The sequence below is a fragment of the Cynocephalus volans genome, chromosome 13 (genome assembly GCF_027409185.1).
Source record: "Cynocephalus volans isolate mCynVol1 chromosome 13, mCynVol1.pri, whole genome shotgun sequence".
NCBI lineage: Eukaryota > Metazoa > Chordata > Mammalia > Dermoptera > Cynocephalidae > Cynocephalus > Cynocephalus volans.
In genome coordinates, this window is record NC_084472.1 from 85,959,960 (window position 1) to 85,977,674 (window position 17,715).

The following is a 17,715-nucleotide window of genomic DNA, read 5'->3' on the forward strand; positions in this document are numbered from 1 at the left end:
TTTGGTTGCCCGTGCTTTTGGGGTCGTATTCATGAAGTCTGTACCCAGTCCTATTTCCTGAAGTGTTTCTCCTATGTTTTCTTTAAGAAGTTTTATTGTTTCAGGGTGTATATTTAAATCCTTAATCCATTTTGAGTTGATTTTAGTATACGGTGAGAGGTATGGATCTAGTTTCATTCTCCTGCATATGGATATCCAGTTATCCCAGCACCATTTGCTGAAGAGGCAGTCCCTTTGCCAGTGAACAGGCTTGGTGCCTTTGTCAAAGATCAGCTGGCAGTAAGTGTGTGGGTTGATTTCTGGATTCTCTATTCTATTCCATTGGTCAGTGTGTCTGTTTTTATGCCAGTACCATACTGTTTTGGTTATTATAGCTTTGTAGTATAGCTTAAAGTCAGGTAGTTTTATGCCTCCAGCTTTATTTTTTTTGCTCAGCATTGCTTTGGCTGTGCGTGGTCTTTTATTCTTCCATATAAATGTCTGAATAGTTTTTTCCATTTCTGAGAAAAATGTCTTTGGTATTTTGATGGGGATTGCATTGAATTTGTATATCACTTTGGGTAGTATGGACATTTTCACTATGTTGATTCTTCCAATCCAAGAGCATGGGATATCTTTCCATCTTCTTGTATCCTCTCTAATTTCTCTCAGCAGTGGTTTGTAGTTCTCATTATAGAGATTTTTCACCTCCTTGGTTAACTCTATTCCTAAGTATTTTATTTTTTTGGTGGCTATTGTAAATGGGCAGGCTTTCTTGATTTCTCTTTCTGCATGTTCACTATTGGAGAAAAGAAATGCTACTGATTTTTGTGTGTTGATTTTGTATCCTGCTACTGTGCTGAAATCATTTATCAATTCCAACAGTTTTTTTGTAGAGGTTTTAGGCTGTTCGATATATAGGATCATGTCATCTGCAAACAGGGACAGTTTGACTTCATCTTTTCCAATCTGGATGCCCTTTATTTCCTTCTCTTCTCTGATTGCTCTGGCTAGTACTTCCAACACTATGTTGAATAGAAGTGGTGAGAGTGGGCATCCTTGTCTAGTTCCTGTTCATAAAGGAAAAGCTTTCAGCTTTTCCCCATTACTTTGATTAGAGCATGAAAAAAATTTTAAATATGTTTGCATATAGAATATTAGATCTTATGACATAAGTTTTGAAAATTTATTTAAATATATTATGTATATATATTTTATGTAATATGCAACCCTAATTTGTTTGCTAAATTATCTTTTGTCAAGCTATAATTGATATCTTTAAGAATCTCACTCATAACAAATATCAACATGAAAAGTAGTTACCCAATTTGTGCTAAAACTTGCTTTTCTCACCAGCAGGTGTTTTTAGGCTCAATTTGCCTTACTATTTATGTCCTTAGTCAGTGAAGAAATACCCTGGACCAATCTACTTATAACATCTTGTGTGTCTAACAAGTTCTGAAAGAAAAATAAAATGAATAGGGTCAGAAGCCTCTTAAAGGAAATCTAAAAGTATAGTTTTACCTGTTAAATATCAGATTATATTTTTGTTAGAAATCTCATATTTCCAGGGTGTTTCTACATGAAACAAGTAGTCAAACTATATTTTGCTACGTAGTGTGGTATTTCTGTATTGTTTGCTTGTGTATAAGGTCAGAAGAATTTTTTACAAAAGAAAACAAACAAAAACTACAGAGAAACTAGAAGGTGCTACACTGGATTCCAATCACTGTGTAGTCAAATGATTCACTGAAGTGCAAGCCAAAGAATCTACCTGAATTCCCACCCTTTACATGTGTAAAACCTGGTTGATACAGTCTTCCAGGCTAGACAGTTAAAGAAATTTGTCAAAAGACGGTTTTCAAAAACTCATAAGCCTATCACTAGAAATATCCTCCCCTAAAATATGATTTTACTTATCACAATTATTTATTTTACAATATGTAGCATACTCTGCCAGGTGCTGAATATCAAAGAAGCATCATTTTTGCCACCAAAGGTTTAAAAAAACCAATTGTATGGTTAATGGTATGGAAAGGGAACTTGTTTTGAAGAGAAAGATGATAACTTTTATTTTAGGCATATCTGAGCTTTAAAAAAATGGCAGAATACAGGTTTAGGCGTCCTGAAGGTTGAGGAGAAGATAAAGTCTAGAGTTAATATTTGAGGATCATTTAGGTAGTAGTATACGATGATGCTAGAGAAAAAAAATGGCCAACAAAGGTATAGCAGCTGTGCCTTTCTAAAACAAGTGATGTAGCAGGTGAAGAAAGACAGAGCCAAGGTCAGGACAAGTATAGGTTCCCAGCTGAAATATTAAATCTCAAGCAAGTTTAAAAGTTACCAATGTATTAAAAATAATCCCTGCTACCCTCCACATTGGCTGTCTCTGTAATGCTAAGGCCCACCCCAAGTCGATTGATGAATTTTTAAAATTATATCCATGAATCCTCTTTAGATTACAGATTATCCTACATCAGAGTTGATACAAAGGTTCAATTCCTTCATCTTCAGAGGGCACTTGGAAAAGCAACTCCTTTCTCAAAAACATATACTTCAATATATGCGTCATCTCAACCACACAACAGAAACCCTACTATTAAAATTCTGTAGAAAACCTGAGAAAACACCCTCACTCAGGCATGAGTTTGACTGCTTATTTATTAGCGTGGCATGCTGTGTTTAAGTTCCTGCTAAGCCTTAAATAAAATGTTACACTTGCCATTTATGTTATTTGACATTTCCCAACACAAAAAGAAAAATGACAGACAGCATATTTAGAGTTTTAAAATGTAATCATACATTCTGAGTATATATGGATAAACAAAGATATATATAATTACATGTTTATATAAGTACTAAGAAATATATTAAGCTAAAGCTATATAGTTAAAAGAAACCTTGGAGACCAGATTGAGAGCCATATATAGTAGTTTATGAAGTAACTTTTGCACTTGAAAGTTTCACTAGAAATGTTTTTTGTGACTTTAAGAACTACTAATCTTTCTTAGGTTTTATTTGGTTTATTATGTCTGAGGCTCTATGGCAAAGAACACAAGAAAATAGAATTTCACTTATAGTGAAAACTCATTTTTATATAAATCAATTCACTCCAGATTTAGCCATGGGTCTAACTCCATCCCTCCACGATAATCTAAATTTTGCAAACCATAATTCAGAAAATATCTGCATTATCTTTCTTTTATTTACTCTATTTTCCTAGTCCATGCCTTCCCCTACCATATTAGAGTTATGATCGAATTTTTCATCTCAACATTTATTAAAAATCAATAACAGGAACTCAGATAGACAGAATTTAAATTGGTGTCTAGAGAAATTCCTCAATGCCCTCCCCTCGCACTACAGAAGAGGCCAGATTTGTGGCTCCAGAGAGTTTCTATCATTTACAGGCAATTTTCAATGAGGTAATTCTAGTCATAAATCTTAGTGAGGAAACACTATAGTTGAACACCATAGGTGTTCCATTAATTGGGAGGAATGGAGAGTCTGGGATAATACTCTACTTACCCAAGGGCCTTCTTCTTATCCTGTGTTTGGGTGCACTCAGCTATTAAAAAAACTACTGATTTAACTCTGGCCATTGCAACTGGGATTTCCAAATGCTAAGTGCTAATGCATGATTTAAAAGTATGCTATTTCCTCATTGCTTTGGGGCTGCAAAGCTTTTGTCTCTAAGCTGGAAACATCAAGGTCACTTGAAGGTCGGACTGAGAATAAACCACATGATGTAAACATCTGTGGTTGGGTTATGCTCCATGAACAATCTTGTGGTCTCTTAACTTGTACACCAATGCTTTGAAAACTCTTCATATAAAGACTAAAAAACAGAAAGTAGCTTGATTTTATTTGATTCAATATATTCTAAAAGATTAAAATATTCCAGCTTAGAAAGAATCAATAGTAAAGATAAAGAAAATTTTAAGGTTTGTAGTCGTTTTAGTTATGACTATTAAGTCCTAGACACCCCAATACTCTATATAAAATTTCAAAAGTTGATCTAGTAGTAACAATTTGTGTTGACCTATTATAGACTTAATAAAATGTCACATCAGAATATCCCAAAATGCAATGTAATTGTGATATAAGTTTTCTATTTCTCATAGGGCCATATGCTTTTCTTTCTGGAAGCTGATTATTTGATGGTGCACAAATCAAAAATTATAAAGAAAAAAAATGCCACTCTGACTCCTGAATTGAAGAATCTTTTTTTTTTTTTTCTGTGATAGATTAGGCAGTGAGAATAAGTGATGAAGGATACTTGAAGCTTCCCTTGATATATAATTCTTTTTGAATTGCATCATTCCAATGTGTTTATGTCCCTTTCCTGTCACATTATGACATATAATACAACTCTAGAAAGACTGGCAATAAAAATACATTAAGTACCAGAAATGAATTTCTTCAATGATTTCTGAAAAATTTCATTAGCCTAGAGGGTTAATTTTACAGTTTTAGTGCAATCATTATTTATCATCTCTTGGTTTACAGGAAAGAATTAGAGTTATTAGCTATTAAATTATCCATGAAAATTTGACACTCCTCTAGACCAAACAAACCCTGGGGCTTGCTGATTTTCCCAGTGTGAAACATCTGTGGCTTCAACTAGAAATAACTTAACATTGTCTAATTAGATTTCCAAGATTTATAAGGTTCAAATACTCTGTTATTAGAAACCTGAGAATTAGCACAAAAGTTTAAATTCTCACTTATTAAAGTTTATTTAAAACACCCTCACCAATAACTGTATTTTGTACTAAGCAGATTGATTTGTAATTCATTCAAACCAAGAAACACCTATATATCTAAGAGAAGTCTTAGATATCTGGCATAAATATGTACAAAACTTAAAAAAAATTTGGAAGTAATTTTGACGATAATTAGATAGTACTGGAAAAATGTTAAACCTTACATTTTCTTCAACCTATTGAATTAAAGGCACATATACTTGCTAAAGATATTGATTGATCTCTGATTCTTGATTATCTGAAGAATAGAAGATAAACAACATCAACTTAAACATTATTAGTTTTATAAACATCCTTCATCTGTTTCTCCTGTTTTTTATTATGGAATATGCTCAAAAGAAATTCAGGTTCAGGCTAGGGGATTTGTAAAGATGTTTTACAAATTTTATCCTATCTCTCCACTTTATCCTGTCTTCAGGACGGTCTTCCAAGGAAACCAACAGAATTGTCTCTCAGATCTTTGCATAAAGGAGACACTGAGATTTAAATGACCTTTTGTTTTGCAACAGGGAGGGCAAGCTCAGATAGGAATGTCGGGGATGTCCACTCTTGTTCCAGGAGGCTAAACAAGGTAGCAGTGTATTTTCTGCCAACTGCACTGCTAGCCGCTATCTTAACCCTACATTTTCAGGAATTTATGTCATCCAAGTTGGCTCCAGGGGTTGTGTTGACAACAGAGCCCTGCTGCCACTATACATGAGGGGTCTCCAAATAACTAGAAGCAGACATACTGCCAAATAGAGCATGCAGCTTTCACCTCAGGGGTGGAAAATGTGTTTCTTCCTACCTTGTAAAAAAAACGTTATGTCTTATTCTAAAGGATTTCAAGGACTTATATGTAATTGGTTCATCACGCAACATACACACTGCCTCAGTTATTCAAAATATATGAAAGATAACTTCAAGTAAAATGGTTTTAGCAGATAATAAATAAGCCATAGGTATGATGGTTTTTGAGATTTTTAAGGTGGTCATATATTAAAAAAAAAAAAGGCAGTTTGTCCTTGGCATTAAATTTTTTCAAGTACCACCTAGAATTATTATTTATTTTTGCTTTACAATAATTTTGGTTTAATTGAAGAAAATGAACATAAAGATACATCAAGTACTAGAGAAACCCCGCAAAACTTCAACACAATACTGAAGACATGAACTTGATTAATATTTCAAAAAACTTTTTTCCGTCTTACATTATAGATACGTAAAGAGAGTGAACAGGTATCAAGAGAAGCCTTGATGTCTATAAGAAGAGAAATCCTTTCTTTTATCAAGTGGAATAAATAGATAAAGTGGCAAAACAACTAACCAACAAAATGTTCATTAAGCCATAGGTAATAGTAAGAAATGTGTGATCATTGATCACTATCCCATGGGACATTCCAGCCAAAGGAACAGATATAATCAAACAAAACTATACAACAGATCTGTGGGGAATATATTCCAAGACCCCCAGTGTGTCGGGTCTGCCACCGGCTGACCCGAACAGCCCTTGCCTTGCTATCAGTCTCTCTCTTGGTGTCCCTTCTGGCGGGCAGGCGGATTGCCCAGATTCCTCTTTCCCCAGTCCGCATTGAGAGGAGATAGAGGAAGAGAGCCGTGAAGAGAGGTGAGCATAGACGCCGGCCCCAACCAGCCCGTTAAAGGACATTCAGATGCTGCCGGGGGTTCTGTCGAGCAGTTCCGTTTATTATCACACAAGCACTTGCTTTTATAGGCAGATGGGGAGGGGAGGTTTTTACACCCTCCAATCAGCTTAAAGGTTAGGAGAGCATGCATCCTGTCTCAATGCCTAGCTATTGCAATCACGCAGTGTTCATGCGCAGAAGCGCGTATTTGGCCAATAAGGGCTAAGGCAAGGTTCCCACAGACACTCCCACTCTACTTCCTCCCGGTGCCATCTTAGGCTGCCACATTAATACACCCTTGTGGGCCCATAATGGCGCCGCTTGTAATGTCACTTAAGGTGGCATTAGTTTTTAAGGCCCGACACCAGTGGATGCCTGAAACTGCAAACTATGTATTATACCTTTTCCTACACATGCATATCTATGACAAAGTTTAATTTACAAATTAGGCACAGTAGAAGATTAACAGAAATAACATAATAAAAGAATAATTATAACAATATGCTATAATAAAATCACGTTAATGTGATCTCTGTCTTTCTCTCTCAAAAAATCTTATTGTAATGTGTGCACCTATTTTCAGACTGCTTTTGTCCACAGTGACTGAAAATACAGAAGGCAGAACTATAGATTAGGGGGGACTGCTGTACCACAAAAGGAGCGCCAAAGGGAGAAAAGGACAATAACTGTGATTAGAGTATTTTTAGTGAGAATAAACAACACGAGCTTTTATAAAGAATAAATTCATGGAAAAAGAGAGGGCCTAAAACATGTGCAGGACTTAATGGACAAAGGGAGCTGGGTAAGGTCTCCCCAGGTAAGGTAAGAGCATTGTATGTAGGGAAAGACAGATTCAAAGGTGAGGAGCCATAATGATCAGGGGGTGGGATATTCTGCTTTGCCATGGGGCTCTGCAGAGAATCCTCACGAGGAAGAGAGCACTCAGTAGATGTGCTCCATCAACCTTGGACTTCCCAGCCTCAGAAACTGTAAGCAATACATTTCATTTTCTTTATAAGTCACCCAGTGTCAGGTATTTTGTTATAGCAACACAAAAAGGACTAATACACCTACAATCCCCTTATTCCTTCCCACCCTCCACCCCCACATCGGTATGGGGATTTGTTGCTTACACCTCTGCCAAGATTGAATCTTTTGGTCTTCTCAGGCCACCGTAAGAGAATAACACAGACTGAATGACTTAAACAAGAGAAATTTATTTTCTCACAGTTCTGGAGGCTGCAAGTCCAAGGTGCTGACAGGGTTGGTTTCTGGTAAGGCCTCTCTTCCTGGCTTAGAGACTGCTGCCTTCTCTCTATGTCCTCACATGGCCTTTCCTCTGTTCATGGACATCCCTGGTGTCTCTTCCTCTTCTTATATGGACTCCAATCCTTTTGGATTAGGAACCCACCCTTATGACCTCATTTAACCTATTTACCTCCTTGGAAGCCCTATCTCCAAACACAGTCATATTGGGGATTAGGGCTTCAATGTGTAAATTTGGTCGTGGGCGGCAGGGGGGAACACAGTTTAGCCCATAACACTCTTGGCAACTTTACCTCCAATCTTCCAAATTGAGCTAGGCTTTGACCTTACAAGAAGGAGAATGTTCTCACAACTTTTCCATATAAACTTTCCCACCTGTTTCTCATACTCACAGTGAGATTTAGAACAGTAAATATGAGGAAAGAAACAGCTAATTTGCCTGACAAATTAATTAGTTAAAGAAGAAATCTTTGGAAATGTGGACTTCAAAAGAAAAAGATGGTAAAAATAAAACTCTCCAGTTAAAACTAATATACCGATCACTGGACATAGGTTTTTAAAGATATATACCCTACTTATATATTTAGTATCATTATGGGTTAGCGTTCCAGCAAGCCACTAATCAGAATAAGAGAAACTACCATGGGTTAAAGTTGTAATCTTATTTTCTTTTTTTTCTCTCTCTCCCTTTTTTGTTTTTTTCCTTTTCATCCTTTTTTCTATTTAATTTTATTCCAAGAAAATGAAGTTACATCCCTTTAAAGAACCTCAACAATGGAAGAAAGGAAGTGCTTATTAGTGTCTTTTGAAAGTGTTTGAACTCTTTCATTTGAGCAGCAACTAAATCTGAAAATTCTGTATTCTCCAGCATGGGAAGAAATACCCAGAAAGTATAACATTGCATATGTGAAATAAAGTTCTGTTTGGATCTGTAAGTTTTTAATCAAGCTTCCCTCTAATAATTTAAAATGCCAAAATGCTTCTGAAAAAAATCTTAAAAGTAATGAATTTTAGACTTTACCTATAATAAAAAAAATAGTTCTCCAATTCTCTGAGTGTAACAGGAAGTAAAATACAATGCTAGATATGAAAATCGGTTTCTGCATGCATAACTGGAAAGGTTGTATTCATTTCAAATATGATATGAAAAAAAGGAATCTGTCATACAATTGTCTTATTCTTTCAATGACATGAACTTTTTTAAGATTCAAAATATGCTGAAATTAATTGAGACTATTCTTTGGATTTGAAACTAACTCCTAATCATACAATAGGGGCACTTTCTCCTTTGTCATCTGGAATTGATGAGGCTGTTAGATGCTAATTTCAGGGTGTCACTAGCAACCATTTGGGGAGTAAAGACTGATTTGAATAACAGTGGGTTTTCCTTGTGGTAAAGTAGAAATACAATTAGAGGAAGAAGCTCATAATTTATCTCAGCTTTATGTAAAAATATTATCAAAAAGGATAAGAGCAACTAACAAATGCTAAAATGTGCCAAGAATTGTAAATCTTCTGTCAATCTTAACAAGAATCTGAGTCAAATTCTCCTTACATTAGTTTGTTGTAAAAATACTGGTATAGGTAAATTTCAATTTAGATATGACACCTACGGTTGATGAAGACAAGATCTGAGAATGCATTTTATAGTGTTGCTTGACCACGCAGGTATTCAGAATTTGGATCACTGAAAAATTATCATGAATTTTCAGGAGCATTAGTATTGCCAGAATCTATTTGATAAAAAATTTAGATAGCTAATAATAGCTACTCTTCCAAGTGAAAAGTTATCTTTACAAACTTGAAAAAATTGCATGCGAGAATTTCTTTGCCTTCTAATATAATTCTAGGAGTTGATACTAAAACATTTGGATATAATATGAAGCAAGAACTTTCTTTTTAGTAGACTCCAATTTAGATCAGAATATTTATCAACAAAGTCTTTGTTTTATACTGTCCACTGGAGACTTTTGTGCGGTTTAATTAAATTTGGGTATTTAAGGATTGTAATAATTCTTTATTACTCAACCACAATTTGTATATTAAAAGCTTCAAGTAGTTTTTTTTTTTTTTTTCTTTTTGGAGTAGTTTGCCTAGGAGCAACTTTGGCGGAATGATTCACCATATCTTTTTAATAATGCAATTGGTGTGAACCCAGCATGGGAATTTTTATCTACATTCATATAACGTGCAGGGGGGCAGGAAACTTGTCCTCTACTCTCTCCTCTTCCCTGTTTGAGGTGAATTAAATTGACAAAAGACAGATTAACAGAGGGAAAGACACACAAATTTTATTAATATTTTTAATTTAACACGCAAGGGAGCTTCACAAAAAAAGAGAAAAGTCAAAAAAAGTGTTCAGACTCAAAGGTTTATGTACCACTTGAACAAGGGGTGATAAATTAGAGGAAGTGACTAGACAAAGGTAAGGGTGTTAAGATTTCAAAGGGAAATAAATTGTGGAAAGGTGACTAGGAAATATATAGGATAAATTAACGGTAGATAGGTGTTATTTAGTAAGGTTTGTTTTGCAGACTCAGCTCTGTACCGTTTCCAACTCCAGCAATGAGGGTTGTTCTCTTTCTTCTGTAGGAGAGGAGGGACACCCTCACAAGGGAAATCTATACCCTGCTTTTAAGTAGATGGGGAAAGGGCAGAAAGCTCTGCACGTCTTCTTTTTCTCAATTGCCTTCAGCTCAAAATAATCCTGTGCCTAAGTGGCATATTTCAGGGTTGCATCTTCTGATCCTATTCAAATGCATTCCATTTATTGGAATGAATGAATGGATAATAAATAAGTTTGTCTGTTTGCTTCTTTATGTCTTTTCTCATCAGTAAAAAGCATTTGAGTTACCAAGTCCTTTCAAAAACATAAGCATCTATATCGATTTTCACCTTTGAATGACCTAAACAACATAGTACTTTTTTATGTATGAAGATTCTGAAATTTAGGAAATGTTAATGTTTGTTTTGTTTATGATTTTTACATCACTGTGTTATTTATTCTGTTTTATTTTTAGTTTAGTTTAGTACACTAAATATTAACTGTTGTTAAAAAATACCTATGGGAGTACTTGGAGTGCAGGCATGGGGTCAGGATCCCTAACCTTAGGCAATGCACTTAACGCTTCTGAACATCAGTTTTCTCACCTATAAAAAGGAGATGATTCTTGATAATGCTTACGACATTTACAACAGTAGCACGTGTAAAGCTTTCCTTTGTATTTCAGGAATTCTTTCAGTCTAATAGTGTAATGGAACAAAGCATTGGTTTAGTGACTTTTTACTGTTAACAAAACTTAATAAATAATATTCTGTTTGAATTGTCACATACTATAATATATCCACATATACTACTAAGACAAATCTGCAGAATACATATCTTTTATATTTTTCGTGAGACTAACATATTATTTCTCTCTGATATGCTAATATTGAGAAGTTCTCGGTTGTCTGTGTAATCATATTTCTAAGTCAAATATTTTGATTGTTTGAAAATTCCATATGGATTGTTATTTAGCCTGAGTTCCACTGACATGCAGACCCTCACTCTGAAAATATTAAAGAGTGAGTGTGTGTGTTTAATATTAGAGAAAATTGGCAATGAATTAGAAGAAAAGAACCATGAGGCAAGTTAAGGTAATACATATAAACTGCAATAGACTATGGTCTTATCTATACTCGTTTCATCATATTTGAAGTAAGAGATTAGGAATTTATATGTATTATGCAAATTAACAATAATTTAATCTATTTTTTTTTCTAAATATCCATAGAGCTATAACAGATTGCTATGAAGCAGGTCACTCTTTTAGAACTGGCACATTAATCTTGCTTTTTTCTTACTAAATGCCTGACAGCTAATATATAAAAAAACAAGTGCTTTTAAAAGATGGAAATTATTTTATGTTTACAAAATATGCTTGGGTGACAATGCATTTCAAATATGCAACATTATGAATTTATTTGGAGTTAGCAACATCTGAATGAATTAATGTGAATCTTGCATTTATTTTCATTAATGTTTTAATGTTCCATTGAAATGCTGCCATGGTATTAAGAAGGAATTAATTAATATTGAATGGGTTCATTTTTATCTTCCTAAATTGTTCTCCATAAAATTTGGCCACTAAAGATTTTACTTAAGCTACTGAGTAATTAAAATAATTTTGTTGGTTACACAGGCCTTTTATTGACTTTCCTACATAATATCATGGATCAAATAGGGAAGCAACCTGTGATCTCAATACAACTTCTCATATGACTAACCCTTCTTCCTCCAGAGACAATTAACAACATACAAATTTTATATTTATTTTCTGCTTATTGTTTTGAACTTTCGACTTTGAAAAATCAACTCCAGTCTTCATTGCATTGGATATTGTCTGTCCTGGATTTCCAGCCTAGGGTGCAAACAGATCAAGGGATTTTGCACACCAAGCCCAATTTGTATTCAGTGTTTTTAGACTTAATATGTAATATCACGTACGTATATGCACTATAATTTTTGCACTTTAACTTTCTCTGTTGAAGTAAAACTTGCATAAATAAAAATGTGAATATCATGAATACAAAGTTTTCTAAACTTTAGCAAACTGAACCCATTCATGTGACCAGTCCCCAAATCAAGAACATAACCCGCCAGTGCCTCAGAAGCCCTCACACAATCCTTTCCAGTTACTACCCTTCTCAGAAAGTTACCCATTCCTGACTTCTAATAGTACGACTTATTTCACCTACTTTGGTACTTTTCATAAATGGAATCATTCAGTGTGTACTGAATTGTGTTCACATTTCATCATTCACACTTTTCGTGCGTGTGAGATTCATCCATATTTTTAATTGTTGAAGGACGTTTGGGTAGTTTTTAGTATGAGGCTCTTGCACATGGTGCTTCTCTAAACACCCCAGTGCATAACTTTTGGTGAGTATACATTTGCATTTCTGTTGGGTATATTTATTAGATGTGGAATTGCTAGATCACAGAATATGCATGTGTCCTGCTTTAGTAGAGACTGACAATTTTCCAAAATAGTTCTACCAATTTACACCTTCAGCAGAGGTATATGAAGTTCTAGGTACTTCTGTACCCTTGACAAAACCTTGGTATTTTCTTTTTATTATTTTTTACTATTTTGGTGTGTGGTGGTATCTCATGGTTTTAGTTTACATATCCCATGATGCCGAGCTCTTTTTCATATGTGTATTGGCCATTTATATATCTTCTTCGGTAAAGTGTCAGTTCAAGTGTTGTGCTCATTTATCTGTTGAGTATTCTGTCTTTTAAAATTATTATTATTGACTTGTAGGATGTCCTTGTATTTTGGGGGTATGAGTACTGTAGGGGTGGAGGGAAAGCTTCTTCTTCACCCACTAAAGGTTCACTGAAAATGAACTGACAAAAGGCAGATTAATGGGAGAAAAAGGCATACAAAATTTATCATGCATGGGGGGAAATCACAGGAGTGTGATTAGCCAATAACCCAATGATGTCCAGATGCTTGTATATGCTTTTTCACAGGGGTTGGGGAGATGGTGGTAAAAGAGCAAATAATTTTTAGGGGAAATGAATGAGCTGGAAGAACGATGGCCTGGATGAAGTTCCTCTGAGCTCTGACAAAGACAGCAGGAAGGTGGAACTTCACTGTTGACAAAGTTCGTCTTATGTAGACTAACAGCCTCAGGTAATCTCTTAAAGCTGCCTTCAGAAGAATAAATAAAATGTCTGTGTGGATGTGGCAACTACTTCCATTCTTTTCCCTTCTTTAGTTGTTGGGTCAGCCGGGTTTTAAGACAATTGCATTTCTTTGGAAAGAAACTTCCTTAGGTAATAGAATTACAGAAAGTCCCTCCCAGTGCTTCCAAAAAGTAAGAGATCAGAGAGACAAGGGGGCAGGATTTGGAGGCCTATTTCTGAGGCCTTTCAATTTTCTTCAATTCAAAGCACTCAGCATGCCAAGAGCCATATCTTGGGGTATTGTTTTCTGTGCTCCAACAATGCATTGTTAATTACATATTCCCAATCTAGGCTTATACTTTCAATCTCTTTTCAGTAATAGAAGTTAACAATTTTAGTTAGATTATATTTATTTTCCTTCTATCATTAGTGCTTTTCTTGTATCTATATTAAGAAATCTTTGACTATCCCAAAATTATAAAAAATATTCTCATTTACTTTGTATAAAAACCTTTATCATTTTTCCTATAAAATCTTAAATATGTTCTATTTGATTTATTCCCAGACGCTTGATAGTTTTGATGCTAACATAAATCACTTCTTCATAAATCATTTATTTTCTATTTGATTATAGATGATGATGTGTGTAATCATTTTTTATATATTCATCGTATATCTATTGATCTTTCTAAATATACTTATTACTTCTAATAATTTGCGAATTTTATGAAATATTCTGGACACAAACTTACATCATCTGTGAATTAAGGCATTTTATGTCTTCTTTTTATCTTTATACATTTTATTTATTTTCCTACCTTAACAGACTGGGTGTGACCTTTAGTAAATGATGGATATAAATGTTATTCTTTATCAGATTGAGGAAGTTGCCTTCTATTCTTTTTATTTTTTTTCAGCTTTATTGATATAGAAATAAAAAAATGCATGTATATAGGATGTACAATGTGATAACTTGATATTCATAAACATTGTAAAGTGATTACCACAGTCAAGCTGATTAACATTATCCATCACCTCCCATAGTTACTATTTCTTTTGTCATGAGAACACTTAAGATCTACTCTGTTAGCAAATTTCAGGTATAAATTACAGTATTTTTAACTGTAGTCATCATGCTGTACATTAGTTCACTAGAATGAGTTCATCCTGCATAACTGAAAGTTTCCACCCTTTGACAAACATCTCCCCATCTCCCTAACCCCAGACCCTGACAAGTACCATTCTACTCTCTTCTTTTGTGAGTTTGACTTTATTAGATTCCACAAATAGGAGATTATGCTGTATTTTTCTTTGCGTGTCTGGTTCCTTTCACTTAGACACTTTTAATGTCCTCCAGGTTTATCTATGTGTTGCTGAGTGATTTCACTGTGTATATATGCCACATTTTCTTTATTCATTCATCTGCCTGTGAACACTTATTTCCATGTCTGGTGATTGTGAATAAGGCTGCAGTGAATGTGGGAATGCAGATATATTTCAAGGTGGTGATTTCATTTCTTTTGGATATACACCCAGAAGTGGGATTGCTGGATCATATGGTAATTCTATTTTAAATTTTTTGAGAAACTTTTGTTTTAATTATGGCTGTACCAATTTACGTTCCCCACCACCAGTGAAGAATTCTCTTTTTTGTATGTCCTCACCAACACTTGTTTTCTTCTGACATTTTGATTTTAAAAAAAACATCCTAACATTTGTGAGGTGATATCTCACTGTGATTTTCATATGCATTTCCCTGATGATTAGTGATGTTGAGTGCTTTTCATGTACCTGTTGGCTATTTGAATGTCTTTTTTGGGGGGAGAAAAAAAAAGTCTATTTCAGCCCTTTGCTTATTTTTGAATTAGGTTGTTTTTTCTGCTGTTGAGTTGTATTTGTTCCTTATATATTTTGGATATTTACCCCATATCGCATACGTAGCTTGCTAATACTTTCTTCCATTCTGTAGTTTGCATTTTTTTTTTCTGATTGTTTTCTTTCCTGTGCAAAACTTTTTAGTTTGATGTAATTTCAATTGTTTATTTTTGTTTTTTGTTGCTTTTGTTGTCATAGTAAAAAAGTAATTCCTAAGACCAATGACAAGAAGCCTTTCCCCTGTTTTTTTCTAGACATTTTGCAGTTTCAGGATTAACTTCATTCCAATTCAAGTTAATTTTTGTGTGTGGTGTAAGATAAGAGTTTGATTTCATTCTTTTGCTTGTGGATATCTACTTTTCCCACCACCATTTATTGAAGAACACTCTCCTTTCCCTATTGTGTATTCTTGGCACCCTTGTCAAAGATTAGTGGACCATACGTGTGTGAATTTTTTTCTTGGCTCTCTATTCTGTTCCATTGGTCTATGTGTCTTTTTATACGACAGTACTATATTGTTTAGATTACTATAGTTCATAATATATTTTGAAATTGGGAAATGTGGTACCTCTAGCTTTCTTCATCTTTCTCAAGATTGCTTTGGCTATTAGGAGATATTTGTAATTCCACATAAATTGGCAAATTTTTTTTTCTATTTTTGTGAAAAATGCCATTAAAATTTTCATAGGGATTGGATTGAATCTGTAGATTGCTTTAGGTAGTATGGACATTTTAACAATAATAATTCTTCCAATCCATGAACATGGCATATCATTCTATTTACATGTGTCTTTTTCAGTTTCTTTGGTCAATATCTTATAGTTTTCAGTGTACAGTTCTTTGACTTCCTTGGTTAAATTTATTTCTCAGTATTTTATTCTTTTTGTTACTAATGTAAATGGGATTGTTTTCTTAACTTCTATTTTGGATAGTTTGTTGTTAGTATGTATAAGTGCAGCTGATTTTCTATGTTGATTTTATATACCTGCAACATTACTGAATTTGTTTATTAGTTCTAATAAATTTTTGGTGGAATTTTTAGAATTTTCTACTTATAAAATCATGTCATCAGCAAACAGAGACTGTTTAATTTCTTCCTTTCTAATTTGGATGTCTTTTATTTATTTTTCTTTCCTAATTGCTTTGGCTAAGACTTTCCATACTGTGGAATAGAAATAGTGAGAGTGGGCACCCTTGTCATGTTCCTGATCTTAGAGAATCTTAGAGAAAAAGATGAAAGCTTTTCAATTGAATATGTTAGCTGTGGGCTTGTCACATATGGCCTTTATTATGTTGAGGAACATTCTTTTAATACCTAATTTGTTGAAAATTTTTATCATAAAAGTTCATTGAGTATCATCAAATGCCTTTTCTGCATGTATTGATATGATCATATGATTTTTATTCCTTCTTCTGTTAATGTGGTGTATCACATTTGTTGACTAGTATATGTCAAATCATTCTTGCATCCCAGGGATGAATCCCGCATGATCAAGGTGTATGATTCTCTTAATGTGCTGTTAAATTAGATTAGCTAGTATTTTGTTGAGGATTTTTGCATCTATGTTCATCACAAATATTGGTCTGTAATTTTTTTTTTTTTTCTGGCAGTGTATTAAGGGTAATACTGGTCTCATAAAATGAGTTTGGAAATGTTCCTTCCTTTTCAAAATTTTTGGAAGGTTTAAGAAAGATTGACATTAATTTCATTTTCATAAAGGTAGGTGTTTATTGCTATAGAGTTCCGTCTTAGAACTGCTTTTACTGCATCCTATACATTTTGGTATGTTGTATTTCCATTTTAATTTTTCTCAAAATATTTTTTGATTTCCTTTTGTATTTCTTTTTTGATCCATTGGTTATTCAGGAGTGTTTTGCTTAATTTCCACAAATTTTCCAATTTTCCTCCTGGTATTGATTTCTAGTTTTATTTTATGATCAGAAAAGATATTTGTTATTATTTCAATCTTTTAAAATTTGTTAAGACTTTTTTGGAGGGCCTAATATATGATCTATTCTGGTATTAGGTAATTAATAGCAGATCTATTTATAAGTAGGTTTTCTTTCCCTATTACTCTCTTCTTTTTCTGTGACTTCAGAATGTGTATATATTTGCTTGATGGTGTTTCATAGGTCCTGTATGCTATGTTAACTCTTTTTTTTTTTAAGATTTTTGTTCATTTGTTTGTTTCTATAACTGGGTAATTTCAAATAACCAGTCTTCAAGTTTGCCGATTTTTTCTTATACATGTTCTAGTCTACTGTTGAATATCTCTATTGAATTTTTCAGTTTTGTCATTGCATTCTTCAACTCCATGATTTCTATTTTTTGTGCTTTTTGTTTCTATTTCTTCATTAAACTTCTCACTTAGTTCATGCATTGTTTTTCTAATTCCATTTAGTTGTCTATCTGTGTTTTCTTGCATCTCATTGAAATTTTTAAAGACGATTATTTTGAATTCTTTGTCAGGCAGTTTGCATAGCTTCATTTCTTTGATGCTGGTTATTGAAGGTTTATTAGTTTCTT